Source organism: Lissotriton vulgaris, chromosome 9 (genome assembly GCF_964263255.1).
Source record: "Lissotriton vulgaris chromosome 9, aLisVul1.2, whole genome shotgun sequence".
NCBI classification, from domain to species: domain Eukaryota; kingdom Metazoa; phylum Chordata; class Amphibia; order Caudata; family Salamandridae; genus Lissotriton; species Lissotriton vulgaris.
The window spans coordinates 958,523,013-958,543,465 of record NC_141697.1 but is presented as its reverse complement, the minus strand read 5'-3'; the positions used below and the strand labels follow the sequence as shown (position 1 = coordinate 958,543,465).

Here is a 20,453-nt window from a genome sequence, read left to right as displayed (position 1 = left end):
TATCCAATAAAGATAATAAACTAATGACTTGTTAGGTATATTATTAATGAGAAATCCTGGGCTTAGCAGTGGTAGTTATAGCACAAAGCAATGGGCTTTCTTTCAGATAATACGTATGAAGTATTTGAGTGGTACCAAAACAACATTCAAATCAAGAAAATAAGCAATACAAGGGTCAAACCAATTTAAGGAAAATAAGTAGAATTAATTTCGTAAATGGCTCAAAGGTGATTACAATCCGTTAAAGGGTACCAGGGATATGAATTTCAAAAATGTAAATGTCAAAAAGCCATAAATGCACGAAAGAAAGCCCAAGGATGACAGGGGCGTGGTTGCCTTTATTGTAATAAAGCATGGGTTGATTGCAGCCCTGTAGTTAACCCAGTCATCAGTTTTACCTTCTGATTTAGATCAAATAATGGAATTCAGAATGTTCCAGTGGAGCAAACAGGGCCCCGCGGCCCCCAAAGTCCCTTGAAATTAGTGCAGAATCCCACTGATGCTTTCGTTTTTAAGCGTGACGAACCTGAACAACGGAGCCACTAAGGTTGCGTAACCTCTGGGGGTAATTTTATAACATTTTTTCACCTTTCTCCACGCTCATGTTTTACCTTCGAACTTAGAAGAAATTTTGGGGCCCTAAATTATCCAGCAATACAAGGTCTAAAGCCACAGCCTTGCTGAGTAGGACTGTACAATTCTCCATATACATACATGTCAACATTTTAGAAGAGGAAAGTGGGAAATAAAAAAATAAAAAATAAATAAGGAGAATGTATTACTCCCATTGATTTCTATTGAAGCAGAGGCAATTTCAGAGGGGAGACAGCCAAATTAAAGCCATTTTTACTTCAGAAATCGGGAGGCTCCTGTCCAAATCGGGTGTATTGGCATGTATGGGCTTGGGGGTCACATGCATCAAAGTACAGTTTTGCAAATCCTTAATAGCGATTTTTTGCGAATCGCTATTAAGGACTCGCAAACAGCTATGTAGGTAGGATTTGCATTTAAAATAGCGATTCCTACAAATTCTTTATTTGTGAGTCGCAAATAAGAAATGGCTTTCCATTAATTTCTAATGGCCAAGAGGCCCATAGGAATTACGTGCGCAATTCGCGAGTACCCAATAGGTACTCGCTAATTGCGCATGCAATTTCAAGGGTGCAAGGGTTCCAAAAGGACACCCTGTTGCACCCCTCAAATGTGCACATGTGGTGCACATACATGCACTTTAAAAAAAGCAAAAATGTGCTTTTTCTAGGAAATTGCAAATTACCACCAACTTGAATTTGGTGGTATTTTGAGATTCCTTAAGGCAATATCGCAATTTGCAATGCCTACTAGCATAGCATTTAGGGAATCGCAAATTGCAATTCTCTAAATGCGTGCACAAAATAGGGGATCGCAATTTTTGCGATTCCTAATTTTGCGAGTAGGTTTTTGCCTACCTACATTGCACACAGCTAAATTGCGATCGCAAATGCTGAAATTCCGCGAATTTCAGCGTTTGCTATCGCAATTTAGCTTGATACATCTGGCCCTTAGTCTTGACAAAGAGAACAAAAGCTTTTTTTCTCGTCATAAAAAGCTCCAAGCGGGATGGACCACGAAATATTCTTGTTCATCCTTTCTTAAGTAGTCTCTGCACTTTGTCCAAGCAGAGTTCCAACATTTTCTCTGTCCTACCTTATTTGGAAGTCCAGGTTAATTTCCTCTGTCACTTACCAAGTTTCCTAACCTCAAGGGCAACTTCCAGGTTAGAAGGGCACAAACCAGTCTTTTTCTGGGGCTCCAGGCTGTGAAAAATAGCCTACTGTTGCTTCGCAGGAAACAGCGTAATTGTCCTTCATGTTCCTGGGACAGCAAGCGGCTAGGTTACCAGGCCATTGATATGTACTCACAGTTATTGGTTGCAAAGAAGAGCAGATGCAGACTTCTCTCCGCTTCCATTCAGCCAATGGCACATGTGCTTCTGCTTCTCTTCTTCTCTAGGTCCAGTTGTATTCAGAGGTACTGGTAATGAGAAGGAATTGATAAGAGATTGATGATATGACATCAATCTATCCTCAGTGTCTCCACATTTGTCAGCCTACTGGTTTTTCCCTTCACCTCCCTGTAAAGCATCTTATACGACTTTCGTCTTGTGGGCTTTCATTGTGGCAGGACTTCAAGGCTTTGGGGTAGCACTGTTAGTCCCCACTTAGTGAAATGAGTAAACTACCATGCAATCCTACTCCGTCTGCTCCTGAACTCACGCCACCCTGGACCACATGCCAAGGAGCAAGCCACCATTAAAGGAGAACCACACAGATGAAAATGATTTACTGTCAACATGGTTCTGTGAAGTTCCTGCATGCCTCTTTTTGTTGGACTTCTGTTGTCCCTGTCATTCCTCTCCCTGATATACCAAGACAACTTTTAGTTGATGCTCTGTATTTATGCATCCTCCCAGCACCTCCACATTCTTGCCAGATAACTGATGATTGGCCAAGTCCTTTGTACTTCCCAGAAAGGAATTTGCCAACTAATCAGCAAACTGTGATAGAGAACTATCCAGGTTTCAGCTACAGATGAATAGAACAGGATGTGATGGTAAAAACTCAGAGCAGAGGCAGACAAAGCATTTTGGGAAAAGAATATGTATCTTTGTGTACCTTTAATGTGGCACAGCGTTGAATAAGGACTTTGGAACCCAAATGCACAGAAACATCTGTAATGATGCAAATTCTAACAAACATGAGTTTCCCAGGTAAATTAGTCCAGACTGGATCAAAATTACCCTCATACGAACAGTGTGTATTATATAGACGTGGAGTGTTGGTCCATACTAACACCCAACCACTGAGGCAAAAATAGTCCTTATGGAGTTCAAACACTAGGTGAAAAAAGCAAAAGTCTCAGAAATGAACACAAGGGACCTTGGAATCCTTGTAAGGGCCATGCATAAATTCCTGACTGTGGTCTTCAATTCAGATCACGCCTAAATACCCCTTATATATCACTCGTGTCACTAGCCCGAACAGAAACTTTAATTGATAAATTCCCCATTGTATAGCAACCTAGCACCCCCATACACACTCTAACGTTTAGCCATTACCATCCTGGCCCCTCTTACTTCATGCAGAGACTCCATGTTGGGGCCACCCCCAGGGTGATAGATTAAGTAGGAGGAAATGGTTTCATTTCCTTGCTCCTGATAGTATTTCTTTAGTAATTGCCCAGGACATGGCTTATTGTAAGTGTAAATGGCTTTACCAAGTGAAATCAAGAGGAAAAAGGCAAATAAATAGTTAAAAAGGCCGAGATGAATGTTCTTTTAAAGATGTACGGCCTTGATGCTACTTGTTTTTCATGCGTTCTGGATCAGTAGTGTGGTCTGTTGCAAAGCCTATTTTTAACAGGTAGAGCCTGACTGATGTTTTATTTAAAAGCATTTTCTCTTTTCAATGTTTGAGGGTAGAACCTCTCATCACTACTCCAAGTCTTATGCCTAATATGCTTTGTAGAGTTGAGTTGGGGCTATAGACATAGGATGTGGATTTAACAAGCATGCAGAAGATATCACCATAAGAACAAATAGGCACTTTTTTTGGATGGGTGACGCCCCTCTTCTCGAAGCTCTGGTAATCTCTTAGGTTCTGAAAAACGATGGCTTACTCTCACCAAGAATCTGTCCAGCATTAGTCATGGAATATTAGACATGGTCATTTGACCTTCAAAAAGATGTCCACTGCACACCCTCACTGTTGAAGGGTAAAAATTGCTACCTCCATAAAAAGTTAACACAAGCTTTGATTTTCTCAAACAAATTAGTAAATAATACTATGCAAATGAACTTGGAGACGGCATGCATCCACTCACATTTCTACTCCATCCTTTGTAAGCCATTTTAGAGTTATAGAGGATATAGCGGCATGGATCAGCAAATTTAGCGGCACAAAAATGGAAATTTAGCGGCACAAATATGGAAATTTAGCGGCATTTTTGCGGCACGTTATTTCACTCATAATCATTCATTCTCACGAAATCTTGGAGGGTCTGGCATTAACTTTAGCCCCTGGGAAGTGTTTAAGCCCACAACGACCTCGCTCAGCTCAAGTTCGTTCCCAGTTGTACTCAGTGTTGCTGCTCTCAGACCATTCTATATCCATGCCTTTTTTCATGGTGTTACATGGTCTACATTAACCCGTTCTTAGGGGCATCATGATCTCACTCCTCCATTAGAACGTGTCTTACTGCAGGTGTGGAAATTGGGGCTCCTGGTTTTGTTTAAAACAAAATAGCAGGAATTCTGAAACAAATGGAAATTAGAAAACAGATTTTGGCTCACTACCCTCGACATGGTTCACTTCTGTATGCTAAGGTTCTAAAAATACACTCATTTGGAACTATCACATTGGGTTAAGACTGCAACATTAACTTACCACGTTTCACATTGTGCTTGCACACAAAGGAGGAAAAAATTGGCTGCAAAACTATCCAAGGTACTCTAAATATGTTCATTGACCACATTCTGCATACATTGGGGGGAGGGCACAGATACCTACCTCACCCACATATAAAAAGTGGTCCTGCCACAGGGCTCACTTTAAAGTTAGAGTTCTCAGGTTTTCCAGGTCCTTTTTGTAAGTAGCTCATCCAGGTCATGATTTTTTTTTGTTTACATTTTGGGATTTATGGTCCATTTTATACAAACATAAAATTAATACTAAGTCCAAAAATGGAAAGAATAAACTTGAATTGAATTAACTATCTAAGCTTGGGCAATGGAAATGAGAGGTCTAAACATATACTATTGAGTATTCTGGCCCTAGTGCGCCTTCATTACTACTTTATATTCTCTTATTCAGCTATATAAAATTACTCTGCTGGTTCCCAAAATTGGCCATGTATTAAGTGCTTCAGCCTGCAACAGCACTCTCAAATACTTTCCCCCCTTTTTATTTACCAATCAAATCTGGTCCACTAAAAAAAAAAAGCACTTTTGTGAAAATCGGGAGGGTCTGCCTAAAGGTTCATTAACTGTACTTACTGTATACCTATACATTCTAATTTCTGCAACTGTAAGCAGGGCTAGCCTGCAATCGCCATGGGGGAGGGAAACTGGTGAGGTTGCTTCTCCCTGGTTGCCATGTCCTTAGTGTACTTTTGGGGTGGGGAGGGTGGGTCTGGGTTGTGGGAGGGTTGGGGGGGATCTTGGTTAATTTGCTATTTATTATTATTTTGTCTTGGTTCTTGCCCTTGTTCTTGCTCTTACTTCGCCGTCTGGCTCTATATCCATGCAGCAATGCTCTATACTTCAGTGTCAATGACAGTATCCAACATGTGTACACGTTCCAATGTTTGCCTATTTTGTGGTCCTTTAACCTCATCTTTGTTGGGTGTACAATGCCCCGCACAACATGCGTTACGAATAACGTGACGTATTATGCATCATTTCTTCTCCCTCCTCATGGCCTTAAATAGACAGGCTATCAAAATAGTGTCACTCAATGTCAAGGATATCAACCACCCAATCAAAAAAAGGAAAATTCTAGACTATCTACACAAACAGAAGGGTGACATTATATTACTGCAGGAAACTAAAATCGACTCGCCACAATTTAACTCTATGAAAAACAAATGGTACAGTGAGGCAATTGGATCTGATGCCTTGGGGAAAAAGAACGGGGTTCTCACTTTATTTGCGAAAAGAGCCAAAATTGATGTTCTACACAGTGCTGCCGACACAGAAGGGAGATGGGTCTCTACAAAACTATTAAAGGACAAAACAGAATTTTATGTAACTAATGTCTATGCCCCGAATAAGGATGACCCAGGTTTTTGGAAGGAACTCTGTGCCCATATCAAAACTATACCAGATACTGCAACGCATATCCATGGTGGTGACCTCAATCTCCCTATGGATCCTATCTTAGACAGGGACTCCCGCTGTTCCTTTCACACGAACAACTCACTCAAAGCACTCATCAATCTCTGCTCCCGCTTTAAGCTAACTGACTCATGGAGACTGATGAATCCTACAGGTAGGGACTATACCTTTACCTTTTACTCTCCACCACTCGACTCATACTCACGCATAGATTACCTACTCACTTCTGGTCACTCCACTGCAGACATTGAAGACACCTCCATTGAACCGCGGGTAATTTCTGATCATTCATGCATCACGATGACTCTGGCAATGCACAATGTGGTTAAAAAGTCGACTCTATGGAGATTCAACAATGCGGTCTTGAAAAAAGAAGCAAATAGGTTGGCTATAGAAACCGCCATAACTGAATATCTTCCTCACAACAAAAAGGGGTACACTTCAGATCTTACAAGATGGGAGGGTCTTAAAACAACAGTCAGGGGGGTATTAATTAAAATTCGTGCAGCCATGAATAAGGACGCCAACTCCACTCTAACATGTTTAGAAGAAGAGATCTTGACGCTAGAAAAACAACACATAGCTTTTAAAGACCCCTTGGTCCTAAACGAATTGATGAACAAAAAATACGAATATAACAAAACAGTCAGTGAAAGGGCAGGAATTTGGCTTCAGCACCACAAAAATTTCAAGCTGTGTCATACCAATAAGGCAGGTTAAAGCCTAGCTTCTTACCTGACATTCAAATTACAACAAACTAATATCAAGAGTATTGTTGACAAACTAGGAACCCCGCACTCGGATCCCACTAAAATTGCTGACATCTTTAAACACTTTTATAGTGACTTATACAGTAAAAACCTAGAGATCCATGGCTCCAAATTAGGAAAATACCTAGACAATTGTAAGCTCCCTTCTCTCTCGACGTGAGACCAGACCGAACTCAACCGCTTCATATCCTCTGATGACATCGATCAGGCCATTAAATCCCTCAAAACTGGGAAAGCTCCGGGCCCTGAGGGTTTAGCGCTATGTTCTATAAGAACTTTTCCTCTGCCCTGATAGAGCCACTTAAGGACTTATACGAACACTTTAACATAAGTGGTCAAGTTCAAGGAACCCCTGCAGAGGCTATTATTGCGGTTCTCCCGAAAGACGGGAAAGACTCGACATCCCCAAAAAATTACAGGCCGATATCATTGATCAACCTCGACTGTAAAATTTACGCAATGATTCTGGCCAAGGGGATTTAAAAAGTTTTGCCACAACTAGTTCATCCGTTTCTCAAAAACAGACTATCCAGCGATAACACACAAACCCTTGCACCCATTTTGGAAAGAGCAAAGTTAACTACCTCCCCCACAGTGGCCGTGACCTTAGAGGCCGAGAAGGCCTTTGACAAGGTCGACTGGTCTTACTTGGAAGCCACTCTGCACAAATTTAATCTGGGACCCAATTTCATACGGATGGTCATGGCCTTATACTCTAACCCTTCAGCGAGAGTAAGAGCAGGTGGGTGCCTGTCAAATTCATTCGATCTGAAACAAGGCACCAGACAGGGATGTCCCCTTTCCCCCTCCCTTTTTCTTCTAGCAATCAATCCCTTCCTTTATTCTCTCCGGAATAACGACCTAATCAAAGGAATCTGTTTTGAAGGCTTCACAGTCAAAATTTCGGCTTATGCCGATGATGTTTTGGTGGTTTCCGAGAATGCAGAATCGGCTCTGATGTCCTCTATTGCAGACTTTGCGGAAGTGCCAGGTTATAAACTCAACAAGGATAAGACGGAGGTAAAACTGCTTAATAATATAGGGGACAAGAGCATTTTGGGAGGATCGGGCTTGTGTTGGCAACCAAAGAGTTTTAAATATCTAGGTATAGAGTTTGAGAAAGATTTAATTAGCACTCTCAAAATTAATGAGCTTTCCCTCCATAAAAAGATATCCTCCCTGTTGGATGGCTGGTCCCCGAAGTTTTTGTCTTGGTGGGTCAGAGTAGAAACTCTGAAAATGATGATCACGCCCCTTGTCAATTATTTAATAAGCATGCTGCCTTTGCTAATCTCTGATGATTTTCTCACCAAGCTATACAAGCTTTTTAATGCTTTTTTGTGGGAGGGAAAGAAACCAAGAATCTCCTTGCAGAAACTCCTACTTCCAAAAGATAAGGGGGGAATAGGTTTACCAAACTTTAGATGCTACCAGACGGCCTACCTAAGCAAGCAAGGAGCGAACTGGTTCCAAGCACATCAGGGCTACACTCCTGTATGGGTCCAAGTCGAGAAGTCTCTCATCAACAACTTACCGCTTTCTGCCATAATGTGAATGGATGTCACAGTCTTCCCCCACTCCAAGTATATATTTCTCAACACTAAAAGGGCTCTTCTTACCCTAGAGAGACACTGTAAAGTTAAAATAAAATTTTACAAATCCAATTTAACCTCGTTTTGGTTTAATCGGCCTTAAAAGAGGAAGGCAAATACCTCTTTTGGGAAAATTGGTCTAAGAAAGGGATGAACTTAATGAAAGATATCTACACCTCTAGCTTTTGCCACCTTACAGATGCGGTTTGATCTCCAGCCAATTGATTTTTATAGATTCCTACGTCTCAAAACCCTTGTTTCTGCCAGAGCCATCTTACCATACGAACCTACACTTTGCAAAAGATTGCTTCAACTCATATCACTGGGCCACATGGTCTCGAAGGTTTACAAAATTCTCTCCCCTAGGCCTCAGAAAGCACATAGGAAGTGCGAGCTAGAATGGGAAAAAGAAATTAACACCTCTAATATGGTATTCGATTGGGACAAGATTCACCTCACTCCTTTTTCCAACAAAATATCTCCGATACTTTCTCAGACCAAATTTATGTTGATAAACAGATCATACTGGACCCCACATAAACTTTTCAAGCTCCAGCTCATTGATAACCCTCTTTGCTGGAGCTGCAAATCCCACATTGGTGGCCTGGCACATATGCTCTTTCATTGCCCACTACTCCAAACATTCTGGGTTAAGATTTATAACTATTCAACAAATCTTCCACTATCGGCCGACCAGAGACTTTGCATATGTCTTACTGGGTGCAATTGACCCGAGAATAGCAAAGGAAAATGATAGGCACCCACTGTACCTCATGCTCACACTTGCATGTAAAGTCATACTGTATAAATGGAAGAGTGCTTCTGATGTTTCTTTTAATATGTGGCAGGAGTGGCTGGCTTCATTGAGGGGTGCAGATAATGACGTCCTCCACTCATCACCTTGGCGAAAACCTCATACCATACTATGGAGTTCACTTGACTCACTCGAGCTTTGCTACGATCCACCTTAGGCTTGTTTCCTGTCTCCTGATTCATACCTCACTACTGTCACCTAAATGGGCTTCTATATCAGTGCTGTGAACCTGCTGTCTTGACCTAAGTTTATTATCGCATATTACGCTGCTGCTGTCTGGTTTTCCTTCCCCTCTGCTCCCTTCCTTCAGCCCAGCCCCTTTCTTTATCATATTCCCCTGCTTTCCTTCGTTCTTAGCCGTCTCTTCCTATTTTACATTACATTTGTTTACCAGGGTTTACATCTTATGTTTGGGTGTTATGTTCAATGCTTATCGAATGTGTACTATTTGCTCATGACTTGTTATATGTAGTTCTCTCAAGATATGTATCTTAGTTATACCATTCCCATATATGTATACACCCATGCATTATTCTCTGTCTCCTTTTCGTTTCTTTTGTATTCTTTGCATTCTTAAATAAAAAAGATTTGAAATTAAAAAAAGGGTTTATCCATAGCTGGATCTGTAGTTAACACCTTGAAAAAAAGGACAGAATCATACACTTAAGTGATTCATGTAGATAAGGTGGGTAGAAGATTCAAGGTATTTGTCCAGATAGATGGACAAATCTGCACTATATTGTCACTTAATGCACCTGACAAAAAAGGTGAACACTTCCTTAAAACTTGCTTTCTGAGCTCTTTGATATGGTAGAAGGCAAAATCCCGATTGGTGGGGATTTGAATGTAGGAGTTGATCCAGCTAAGGACCGTACCCAGCAGAAGTATGATGGGGCGATTAGCCCGCGTGGGCCTTACTGAGTTGTTAGAGGATGTGGGGGCGAGAGGGTGGGTAGCGATACTTTCATGCAGGTAAAAAAATTATACCTTTTACTCAGCAGCACATAAAAAGTGGTACTATTACACTACCTTTTGTTGTCTTCCAGATTATATGCATCATTAAAAAAAAATTATATTGGTATATAGCTGTATAGTACATGAGATTCTGTAACCTCTGAATAAACACCAGTCTCTTCTTTCTTTATAATTGGTGACTAGTGATGCACTCAGTGGCCGATTGTAAATAAAAGACATCAGAACTTGACTAGTACAAGTTCTTACAGTCGATTTCTGACATCACAATGCCGGCTGCCAGAGCCGGTCAGACCAAGGATCAGAACTGAAGCAGCTGTTTAAATCAACGAAAATGAAACACAGCGTTTCTTTCTTCTCCTCTATATTAATAGCTTAAATGACCAGCAGAGAGAATATGTATTTTTTTGCACTCATTAGATAAAGAAAAGCTAGAATCGTTCTGCATGTTTCTCCACATTCCCCACATATTGCACTTTTTTTAGACTGGCTTGCATGGGACTGTTTCTAATATTTTTTTCAACAAATATCTAACAGGTTTTTGAGGTGTTTAATTTTGCACTAGAGGCTTTATTTTTATTCTTTATTTTTACAAACATGGTCGCTCTTTCATATAAAGGAGCTATGCACCAAAGTTTTGGGTGGTTTGAGGGAAAGGTGATGGTTTGACTATGTATTATAAGGGATAAAGTATTACCTAGTATACATGATAAGGATATTGCCATAACCTTATAAAGGAACTCAGCCTTCGGTCTCATTCCTGTATATGTTATGGAACTTCTCAGTGACTTGCAATATCCATATAAAGTACAGCATTGGATACGTTATCCCTTATTTCACATTATGCACTAATCAGCATTCATTTGCACCATCTCTGCCGTGTTGCTCGTGTGCATACATAGCGGGTGACCAAACTTCTTCTCTGAGATCTGGTGATCAGAGCAGAATTTGCCTATAAGATCAGGAACTAGATATTAGACAATAATACACTATCCATTTCCCCTGGAACATTATAGGATACCCAGAAAACTGGTTTTAAAGGGTCAACTTATCTAAGCAGTGGCTCACATGAGACAGACCAAGGTGATGGCGGAGAAAGTGCTGGAGGATTGGCAAAACTAGCAGGACACCCAGTGCGTCATGGTCAGAAAAACACTGCTGATTGGTACTAGCAATACTAGCTTAAGTGAAAGCGATGGACTATAAAAGCAGAGTATTCCCTACTGCGCACCAAGCAAAGGTACCACTTGGCTGGCAACAAAGCGGTGTACATTATAATCCAGTGAAACTGTGCATTCGCTGCCATATTATGATTGGAAAAATTGGTTCGACACAGTAATTCCCCATTCCAAGGTGATAATTGCACGGTGCTGGTGCAGATTTACTGCAGGGTAACAGTACAATCGCATTACCCCAGTAGCATCAGTGGCGGGCCATGCAGATAAGCCCCGTGAGGCAGTGGGCGGGTCATGGGTGGGAGGTGGGGGTGAAAGTGACAAACGATGGGCTAGGGAATGTAAAATAAATGAATAAAACCACTTACCTTGCGCTTGCCCCATTGCCAACTCGGCGATGCAGCGAGCTTAAGGTAAGTGGTCTTATTTATTTATTTTACATTCCCTATCCCATCGTTTGTCACTTTCACCCCCACGCCTCACCGCCCCAACGAGCTTACCTGCACGGGCCGCTACTGCATTAGGACAAAGAAATTATAAACACACAGAAGCCTGGGGGTCTAAAATAGGAGTCAAAACGTGCTCAGAGCAAATGACGCTAAAAGCTACAAAAGTATGCTAAATAACCAAATAGTCGTATACCAAGTAGGTAACTCAGCGCATCAGACCACTTGCAAAGGTAGGTGAAACCCAAGGTCCAGGGATGGATTCCCATCAAAGTCTTGTAGGTGATCAAATTTTATCATCTGGTCATCCAATGGTTGAGCTAGTGTGTCTCTTGATCACTGAGACTGCCTCTAGACCCACCGTGTAGGACTGGGATCAGAGCCCATGATTGCCTGTAGACCATGCGTATGATCACCGAATGGGATCAGGTGCAGTGCAAAACAAAGGAAGTGAATGTAGTGTAAGGGTTAAAAAAGAATATAGAACAAACAGCGAAATAACTTGTTCTTAAAAGTTTGGTCTTAAAAATTCCCTTAGACCCCCCATTCCCCGTTTTTGTTAGCATTAGGACAAAGAAAGGCATCATCTGGAAAGAAAACAAGATTGTCCTTGCTGCTGTCTCCCGGTTGGCTTATATTGTGGCACGAATGCAGTCAGGACTGACCTTCAGTACTACCGCGCCTCTCTTTATTGTCACAATAATAATTTATGAAGATTGCTGTTCTAAGCACCCTACAGGGAACTTGCGGCAACTAATTTGAAAAAAAGGTCAAGCAGAACGTGCAGTGTCCAACGCAACAAACAGTATTCCAGGCCAACAGAGGATATGGCCCAAAAGCCAGAGCTGCCGGCTGTGGAGCTGGGGAACCGGGTTCGAGCCTCGGGTCTGCTCAACATCCTGTGATTCTGGGCAAATTATTTAACCTCCCCGTGCCTAAAAATGAATGTGTCTTTGTGTAACCAAACATGAATGGGTCACTTTTGCGCCACCGGTGCGCCACTTTTTGTGACACACAAGTGGCGTAAAACATGCGCCGTGTTGCGCCATATTTACGAAGCGACGCATCTATGTAGATGCGTCACTTCCAGCATGCAACTTGTAATCAGGCCTAAAGACTGAAGCATGGTCTCTTGCATCTTCCTTGTGTCTGCCTGTCTGAGTCATGTGATTGTGTGCACGGCCCTGCTCTCTGCGCTCAGTTGCCCGTCGCATTTTTTCTCATTATCTTGACACACTAATGCTGCAGCCTTCAAACAAAGCTTAGTGTGTTTATCAGGCAAGTGCTTTGCTAACCTTCCAACAAAGAAATGCCTTTCTGCTGGTAATCCTTTCATATTGTGGGGTAGGGGGTGATTGAGATGTTATTCTTGGATTTGCTGGTGTGAAGTAGAACATTGCTGGGCTTGTGAGCCGCTGCTTTGTCTCTCCATTTTCTCTTATCTTCCTGTATGTTTCCAGCAGCCGCTCTCTTTGTCTTCATTTTTCTGCCTGGAATGCGCTGTTATTGTTTCCAAATTGGCCTTCTGCACATGCTCCCCTGTTAGCTTTTTGTTCTCGCCTGCTATGCTAAACCCCTCCCGTCAACTTGTCCTCCTTTTCGTGCAGCGCTGGACATTTCCAACTTACTTTTCCCGCATTCTTTTCTATTTATTTCTTGCCTTAAGCATTTTGATCATAAACGACGTGAATAGGATTTGTATGGAAAGTTACAAACAGCAGTCGACGGTTTAGGCGGGTAAGGGGGCAACATTTAGCACAAAGTTATGCAACGTTGTTACCTTACATTATGTTTGATGCATTGGTATAGCACACATTCTGCCATGCGCCCTGCTTAATGTGAGCCGGTGGTTTCCGTGCCCGGCACCTGCACTTAATTTTCAACACTGGTGTTTGTGACAGTCTGCCACAAGGTGGCACTGGCTGACTAATTTAGAGATTACCACAACAACAGTTAATTGTTTATACAGTACATTAAAAATTACTATTACATGCCGCCCTAGCCATTCTTAAAGCTTTGGGGGCCTGAAACAGTCCGAACTGTCCCACTTGTAAAAGTATGATGGTTAGTAGTTGTGTTACTATCATCGGCAGCATAGCAGGGGCAATGTGTGGCACAAGCTTCAGGGGCTTCCAGTCCTGACGAGAGCGCTGGCACTTATTTTTTTACAAATGAATCACTGGCCATGCGCATGGCCATGCAGTGCTCGCATGAGTTGGGGCATCATCCGAAAGAGCTTTCGTAGAGGTCCTCTTCTCTCCTTTCTTCTCTCCTTTTTCCGGAATCTGAGAAATTTGAAGTAAAAAGACTGAACAACAAAAAGACAAACGATTTAATGTGCTTTCTTTTTTAGGTGGTTAATTCGTCTTTATTATTTATTTTGTGAAGCTGTGCATGGATCCCTATGGAGTTCTCCTTTTCATGTACCGTCTTCCTTCTGCTCCTGCTTCCACCCTTATCTTTCTTTTGATTTATCAAGGCCCTGGGTATTTTGCCTGATGATCCTTTCGCTTTTTAGGTCAAGCCCACCAGACAGCATAGCTGTCTGCTTGTGAAAGACATACTGTGAGCTTACCAAGACCATAGATGGACTTCCAGCTCACTCTTTGCTTACCATTGCTTGGCTGGCATGTCACTGCCATTTGCCTACTTTTTATTCAAGGGCCTGCCTTTTCCTTCTTCTGTCTGTCCCTCCCCTGGAGCATTGTCAATTTACTTGTGTCCTTCCACTGCTCACTTTTAGAGAAGTAACCTTTTCTTTTGTCTTAAGCACTCCACGAGAGTGCATTAATTTTCCAACTGTCTACATAGTGTACTTCTCTTCCCCTCTCCATGATGTTTGTTTCTTTCTCTTGCCTGTGTGCTCCTCCCCCACCGTCTCTATGATGGGCTCGTTCATGTGTGCGTCTCCCACTAGCGGTTGCTCTCTCTTGCTGATTTTTTTTACCCCCCAAGCACCATGTTGCTCTCCCTCTTGCCCGTTTGCTTTTCTCCACCCCACCAATGCCCCTGTGCTGCTACCCCCATCTGCGCCACCCATGTTCATTCTCCCCACCTATTCTCCTTTCATGGCTTCTGCCCCCTCCCCCACTCCCGGTTTTGCTCTTTTCCCCTGTTCTGGTTATTTACCCCAACCGCTGCAAAAAAACTGTTTTTCCACTTTTTTCTTTTTATTTATTGATCCCGCTTGGATCAGTAAATAAAATGGGAAAAATGTTGCCCGGATCGTTTTGTAGGCATGCACATGCATGCTGGGCGCGCCTACAAAATGATGCGGGGGTCATCTCTTATTCTTCTTTAGCCATGCTTTACAGCATCGCTAAAAACCATTGTCGAAGCCAATAGCTCTCAATGTTTGTTTCCTTTTTTTGCTTACCTTGCATTTTTGTGGTCTACAAAGCTCAAATAGAATTTTGGATTTTCAAACGTATATACTCTTTCTTTGTTTATTATTTTTTTAAATGCCAAAATGTCAAAGGTTTATCATTTGACAGTATTTTCTTTCTGATTTCCTCTTTTACCTTGCGGTCTTCTTTCTGTGTCTACTCATTTCACATCAGCTCTGTCTTTCCCTTCATTGCTTTAACCTCCCTACTTCTCTTCTCAAAATTTTTCCAATCCTCTTATCTTCTGTCCCTGTTTTGCCCTCAGATGTTATCACCCCTTCTTCATACATCTTGACTTTCCCTTTTTGTGGCCATACTTCATTGTGATCGCGCTGACGGTACATTCTCTCCTTCTGCCTTTTCTAGATTTAAATTGGCTCATCTATGTCCATTTCACATTTTCTGTTATCAGAAATCTTCTTCACCTTTCCTTCTATACTTCTCTTCCTTTTTTGTTCTTCCATTTAAACTACTTTTTTTTTCTCCCACATTTACATTTTGTTTGCTTTCAATCTCTATTCGCGGCTGTTTAACTTTATGACACGGGGGCATGGCCAGGAAAATTGCGGGCGGGAGGTAACTTTGCTGAGCTCAGTCCAGGCCCATGAAATCCTGTAAGATTCCACCTCCCGGGTGCCCATCGGTCCCCCTAAAGTGTAGAAAGGAGCTTGGTGCGATGTGGGCCGTGCCATGAGATTGGTTTTGGAGAAGCATGCTGGATTGAGGCCCCCGATGGGAGGCAGGTCCTGTGTACTTAAGATGGTGGCTGCTGTTCTTCTGACCGGCTGAGTTGAGAGGTGAGGGCCTCTGCTTCTCCTGGGGTGTGCCCTAAGGTGTTGGGGATGCAACACTTGATCTGTGGCCCCTCCCCTGTGTGCTCTCCCCCCGGCTGCCGATGACTAAGCGGGACCGAGTATTCTAGAGTGACACGAGTGGTGAGATTGGGACCAGGCTGTGGCCAGCAGATGAAGGGAACACAATATAGAGAGGTGTCATTGTCGGAGGCTGTATGAGACTGGGTCTCAGGAGAATTATTCTCTGCAGCGCTGTCTCTACTCCTGCTGTTGGTTGCGGAGCAGAAAGCATCTGATGTGGCGCTGCGCTCCCAGAAGCCTCCCCAGTGTGCTGCAGGGATGCAGCATTGGAATGCAATTCCGGCTGACGGCGGGGAGAGAACTGCTTGTGGGCTCACTGCTGGATGATACTGGTGACATACCCAGCCTGGCTATGTGGTGAGGCTCTTGCCCTGCCTGTTGATCTATAGGTGCTTGGAGTCTGCAGTGCTTGGACGCGGCCCTCTCCCCGGTCCCTGCTAGCCGTTGTACTTTGAGCTGACGGGGTATGGTCAAAAGTGGGGTTTGTGGGCCGAAGGACGATCTAGAGGTGGGCTATGCTCTGGCCTGATCTATGTACCCTTGAAGAGGAAGAGTGTGGCTGGGTCCCATGGGTATGATTTTCTGCAGCGCTGCTATCGTGCCTGAACCTCCCTCATGGAGTGACCGCTGAGCCCGTGTGTCATGGAGAGTGCGGTGCCAAAGCATCATTGGCTGATGGAGATTGTGAAAAGTGGGCACTGCTTGACATGCTGCAGTAGGACACCGCCCGTCACGGAACAGTCATTCGGGGCACCTGTACTTGCAGAGTGGAGCCTTGATGAACTTCTCTTTCCCCTGCCTCTACTCCTGCCCCCTGGTGCGAGAGTTTTGGATTTCCACCACCTAGGGGCATGCCGGGAACTACTATTCTGGAGACTCAATCCATGCTACGGTTGCCCTCCCCTTCATCCAACATCATCCCCTGGCTGGTGTGGACAGTTATATACCCTATTGGGTGATTACCCGCACTTGATAAATCCTGATTGATTGATTGACAATGAATGTAATAGTAAGTGACCTATCTTGTTTTTCATAATGGCAAATTAGAACCACCCTGCCAGGGGAAAATTGACAGATATATCAAGGTGGCTGAGCCTCACTCAGATGACTCTGCAGCCTCCTCTTTGCCTGATAAAGCAGCTCTCCTAGCAGTGATTCAAACTGCTAGGACAGGCCTAGATGCCATGATTGGTGAAGTCCAATCTGAGGTATGACTCTTGAGACAGGATCTTCGCAATGTTGCTGATCTTGTGACAGCTGCGGAGGATAGGGTATCCAAACTTAAAGATACGATGCACACCCGTGGAAAAGATCTAGCGGAGGTGAGGGCGATCACTAAGGATCTGATTTGGAAGGTTGATGACACTAAAAACCCGGCGTTGTGCAATAATTTGAGACTGGTGGGGTTACCGGAAGGGGTTGAGCGGGGACCAATATGATGGACTCTCCTGGGCAATGTATCTGTGCCACCTTCACTGTCGATAACCTCTCCACCTGCTTTGTCATTGAACGAGCACACAGAGTGCTCTCTGGTCAGCAGCCACCCGGTGCACCCCTGCTTCCAATAATTGCGCGCTTCCTGAAGTTCCAGGATAGGGATGAGATCCTTAGAGACGCAAGTCATAAAGGAGTCCTCAAGTATGTTGCCTCCACCTTTATGCTGTCACAACTATGCCAGGGCTGTTCTGGGAGGTGCAAAAGCAGAGGAAAACATTTGAAGCACTTAATGCCAAGTTGTGGTCCATGCAGCTATTCCCTGCCAAACTGAAAGTATTGTTCCAGGACAAGGTCCATTTCTTCCTAACACCTGATTATTCATGACACTGGATTGAGGAGAGTCCTTGGCCATCACAGGGACAGACAAGTGAGACTGCTGGCTGCGGAGGAATGGGATAAGTCCAAAACTCTGGTCCTTAATACAAAAAAGAAGAGCCAGGGCTAGGAGAGGTGGGGATAGACCCAGGTGGAGGGATGATGGTGGCCTGGTTGGGAGTGAGAGGTCGACAGACTCAGAGGACCGGGTTCTCCTTCCGGGGAGTCAGCCTTCTTTATTAGGGGATGATGATCCGTTGGCCCGACAGACAATGGAGGGCAATCTGGGCCAAGGCTCTGATTGTGTATCATGTAACCCTGAACTAGGGCACAGAGAAACTGGTGCCCCTATGGACCCTTGATTCTGTGGGTGTCAGGTTGGGGCCTCAGTGGGCGTTATGTTTTTGGGCTAACAGGAGCATAACGTTTGGTTAGTAGTTGCTGCTCTTGAGGGGACTCCCCCCTCTTTTTGGTGTAATTGGTATGTTTGGTATGTGTGGTGTGTGTTGGGAGTGCTAGGAACGTGATGGTGCTTTTTACGTTAGGACTGTGAGTTTCGGATGGCTGTGGCAAAAGACCTCTTGGTATTTCTCTGCGAGTAGTTATGTTTTGTTTGCAAGGGCTAGATGCTCGTGATGACTGGTTCAGCAGGAGCAAGACAGAGGCGCACTCGGTGAGGACCATCACAGCATCCATGGGGAGGCCTACTTGACTGACAGCCAAATAGTGGGGGGATTCATCTGCTATTATGCAGAATTTTACAGGGCTTGTTCACTCCTGGGAACTTACCGGATCCGGAATTTTCTTGTCACAGTGACAGCCCCTTGTTCTTTTGATGGAAGACCTCATGGACCTTGAGGGAGACATATACCTCTCTGAGGTCCAGGCAGCTATTGCGAGGTTCAATCCAGGGAGAACCTCAGGGCCCACCAGTCTGCCGGTTGAGTTTTTCAAAAGATACACTGGCACTCTGGCTCCACATCTCCTGAACTTGTTTAGAGAGGCTAGAAACCAGGGGGCACTGCCACTAGTTTTACAGTGTGCAACTATACCTGTAATACATAAAGAAGGGAAACCTCAGACCAGCTGTCACTCATACCCCTCCCGTTTTCACTTCTAAAGGTAGAGGCTAAGGTGCTGGCGATGATCCTGGTGACTAGGCTGTTAATAGTTATAACCCCACTGATACATGGAGACCAATTAGATTCATACCAGGCAGATCGACCCGTCTATACTTGCAACACTCACCAATTGGCTTTTGGAAGTTTGGGACAGGGAGATGGCTCATGTCTTTCTCTCACTAGATCCCGAGAAGGCATTTAAGGATGTCCATTGGCCCAGTTTACACCAAACATTGGTAAAATATGGTAATGGTCCCAAATAAGGGCAGTCAGTGGATTTACTATATCATGTCTCAATGGCCCAGGTGTTAGTGAATGGTGTCTTCTCAGAGAAATTCCTGATTGAGAGGGATGTAACAGGGCTGGCCTTTATCCCCTCTCCTTTTTGCTCTAACGTTAGAACCGGTAGCATGTATGATCCGCGCTTACCCCGTCATTCTGGGGTTATGAGTCATGGTTTTCACCCGCAGGAGGAGAAAATCTCACTCTACACGAACGATATCCTTCTTTATGTTATGGAGCCTCATTTCTCAATTCCGGTAATCTTCAAGACTATTACTCAGGATACAAAATTAACTGGAAGAAATCTGTGCACTTCCAACTTAATGGCACCTTTGATGCCACTGCCTTGCCAACTATGGGTTGAGGATGCAATGTTGAAATATCAGGGTTTTGATGTCACACCCGCTAGAGAGCTAAGTCTAACTGCCAACCTAGGTAAGGAGTACAATGCATTTCGGGGCAATGCAGAACTTTGGCGCAGGCTGCCCTGGACAATTCTTGAGAGGGCCACCATCTTTAAGATAAATTACACTCCCTAAGTTATTATATTAACTCCAAAATACATATTTCACTATCCCGGTGAAGATGTTCAATAAAATTGCTAGAGAGGTGCGGACATTACTGTGGAATGGGAAGCACTCTAGGGTGACATTATGGACGCTCCAGTGGAATTCTTATACTGTGGGGATTTCCCTTCCAGACATATGGGCCTATTATTGGACAGCACACCTGATACCCATTAACAATTGGATGTGTGCACCACCAGATCACCTAACTTACTTGTTGGAGAGGGCCTGTATTCAGCCACACTCCGCTCTAAAATATATATATATATATATATATATATATATATATATATATATATATATATATATATATATATATATATATATATATATATATATATATATATATATATATATATATATATATATATATATATATATATATATATATATATATATATATATATATACCACGTGACTCCTCCGAATCTCTCAGCGTTTCAAGCTTGCACGCCAGCAAACAGAAGGAAGACGGACCACGGTAATTCAGCATCAGAAAGATTTTATTCGATACACAGAAAGCAGCTACGCGTTTCTGGTAAATTATGCCCTTGATCACGCTGCAACATGTAATGAAGACACAATGCTTTTTTTAAATGCAAAGTTAGAAGGGAACACCCCCTCACAGTGACGTAATGTGTCATGTGACAATTAAAAAGTGAAGACATACTGCCGCTATTAATTCTCTAACAAAACATGAGCACTGATAATTTTCACCGGATAAATCCAGGATCCTTGTATGTATATTGTGGTAGTTAAATAAACTGACC

At 43.3% G+C, this 20,453-nt stretch overlaps 1 protein-coding gene across 1 annotated transcript in view; it reads left to right on the top strand.

Moving 5' to 3' along the window:
* The window catches only part of LOC147692612 (voltage-dependent calcium channel subunit alpha-2/delta-2-like), a 1,295,379-nt gene that overhangs the window by 1,164,066 nt on the left and 110,860 nt on the right, over positions 1-20,453 (top strand). The gene's annotated exons all lie outside the window — the stretch shown is intronic.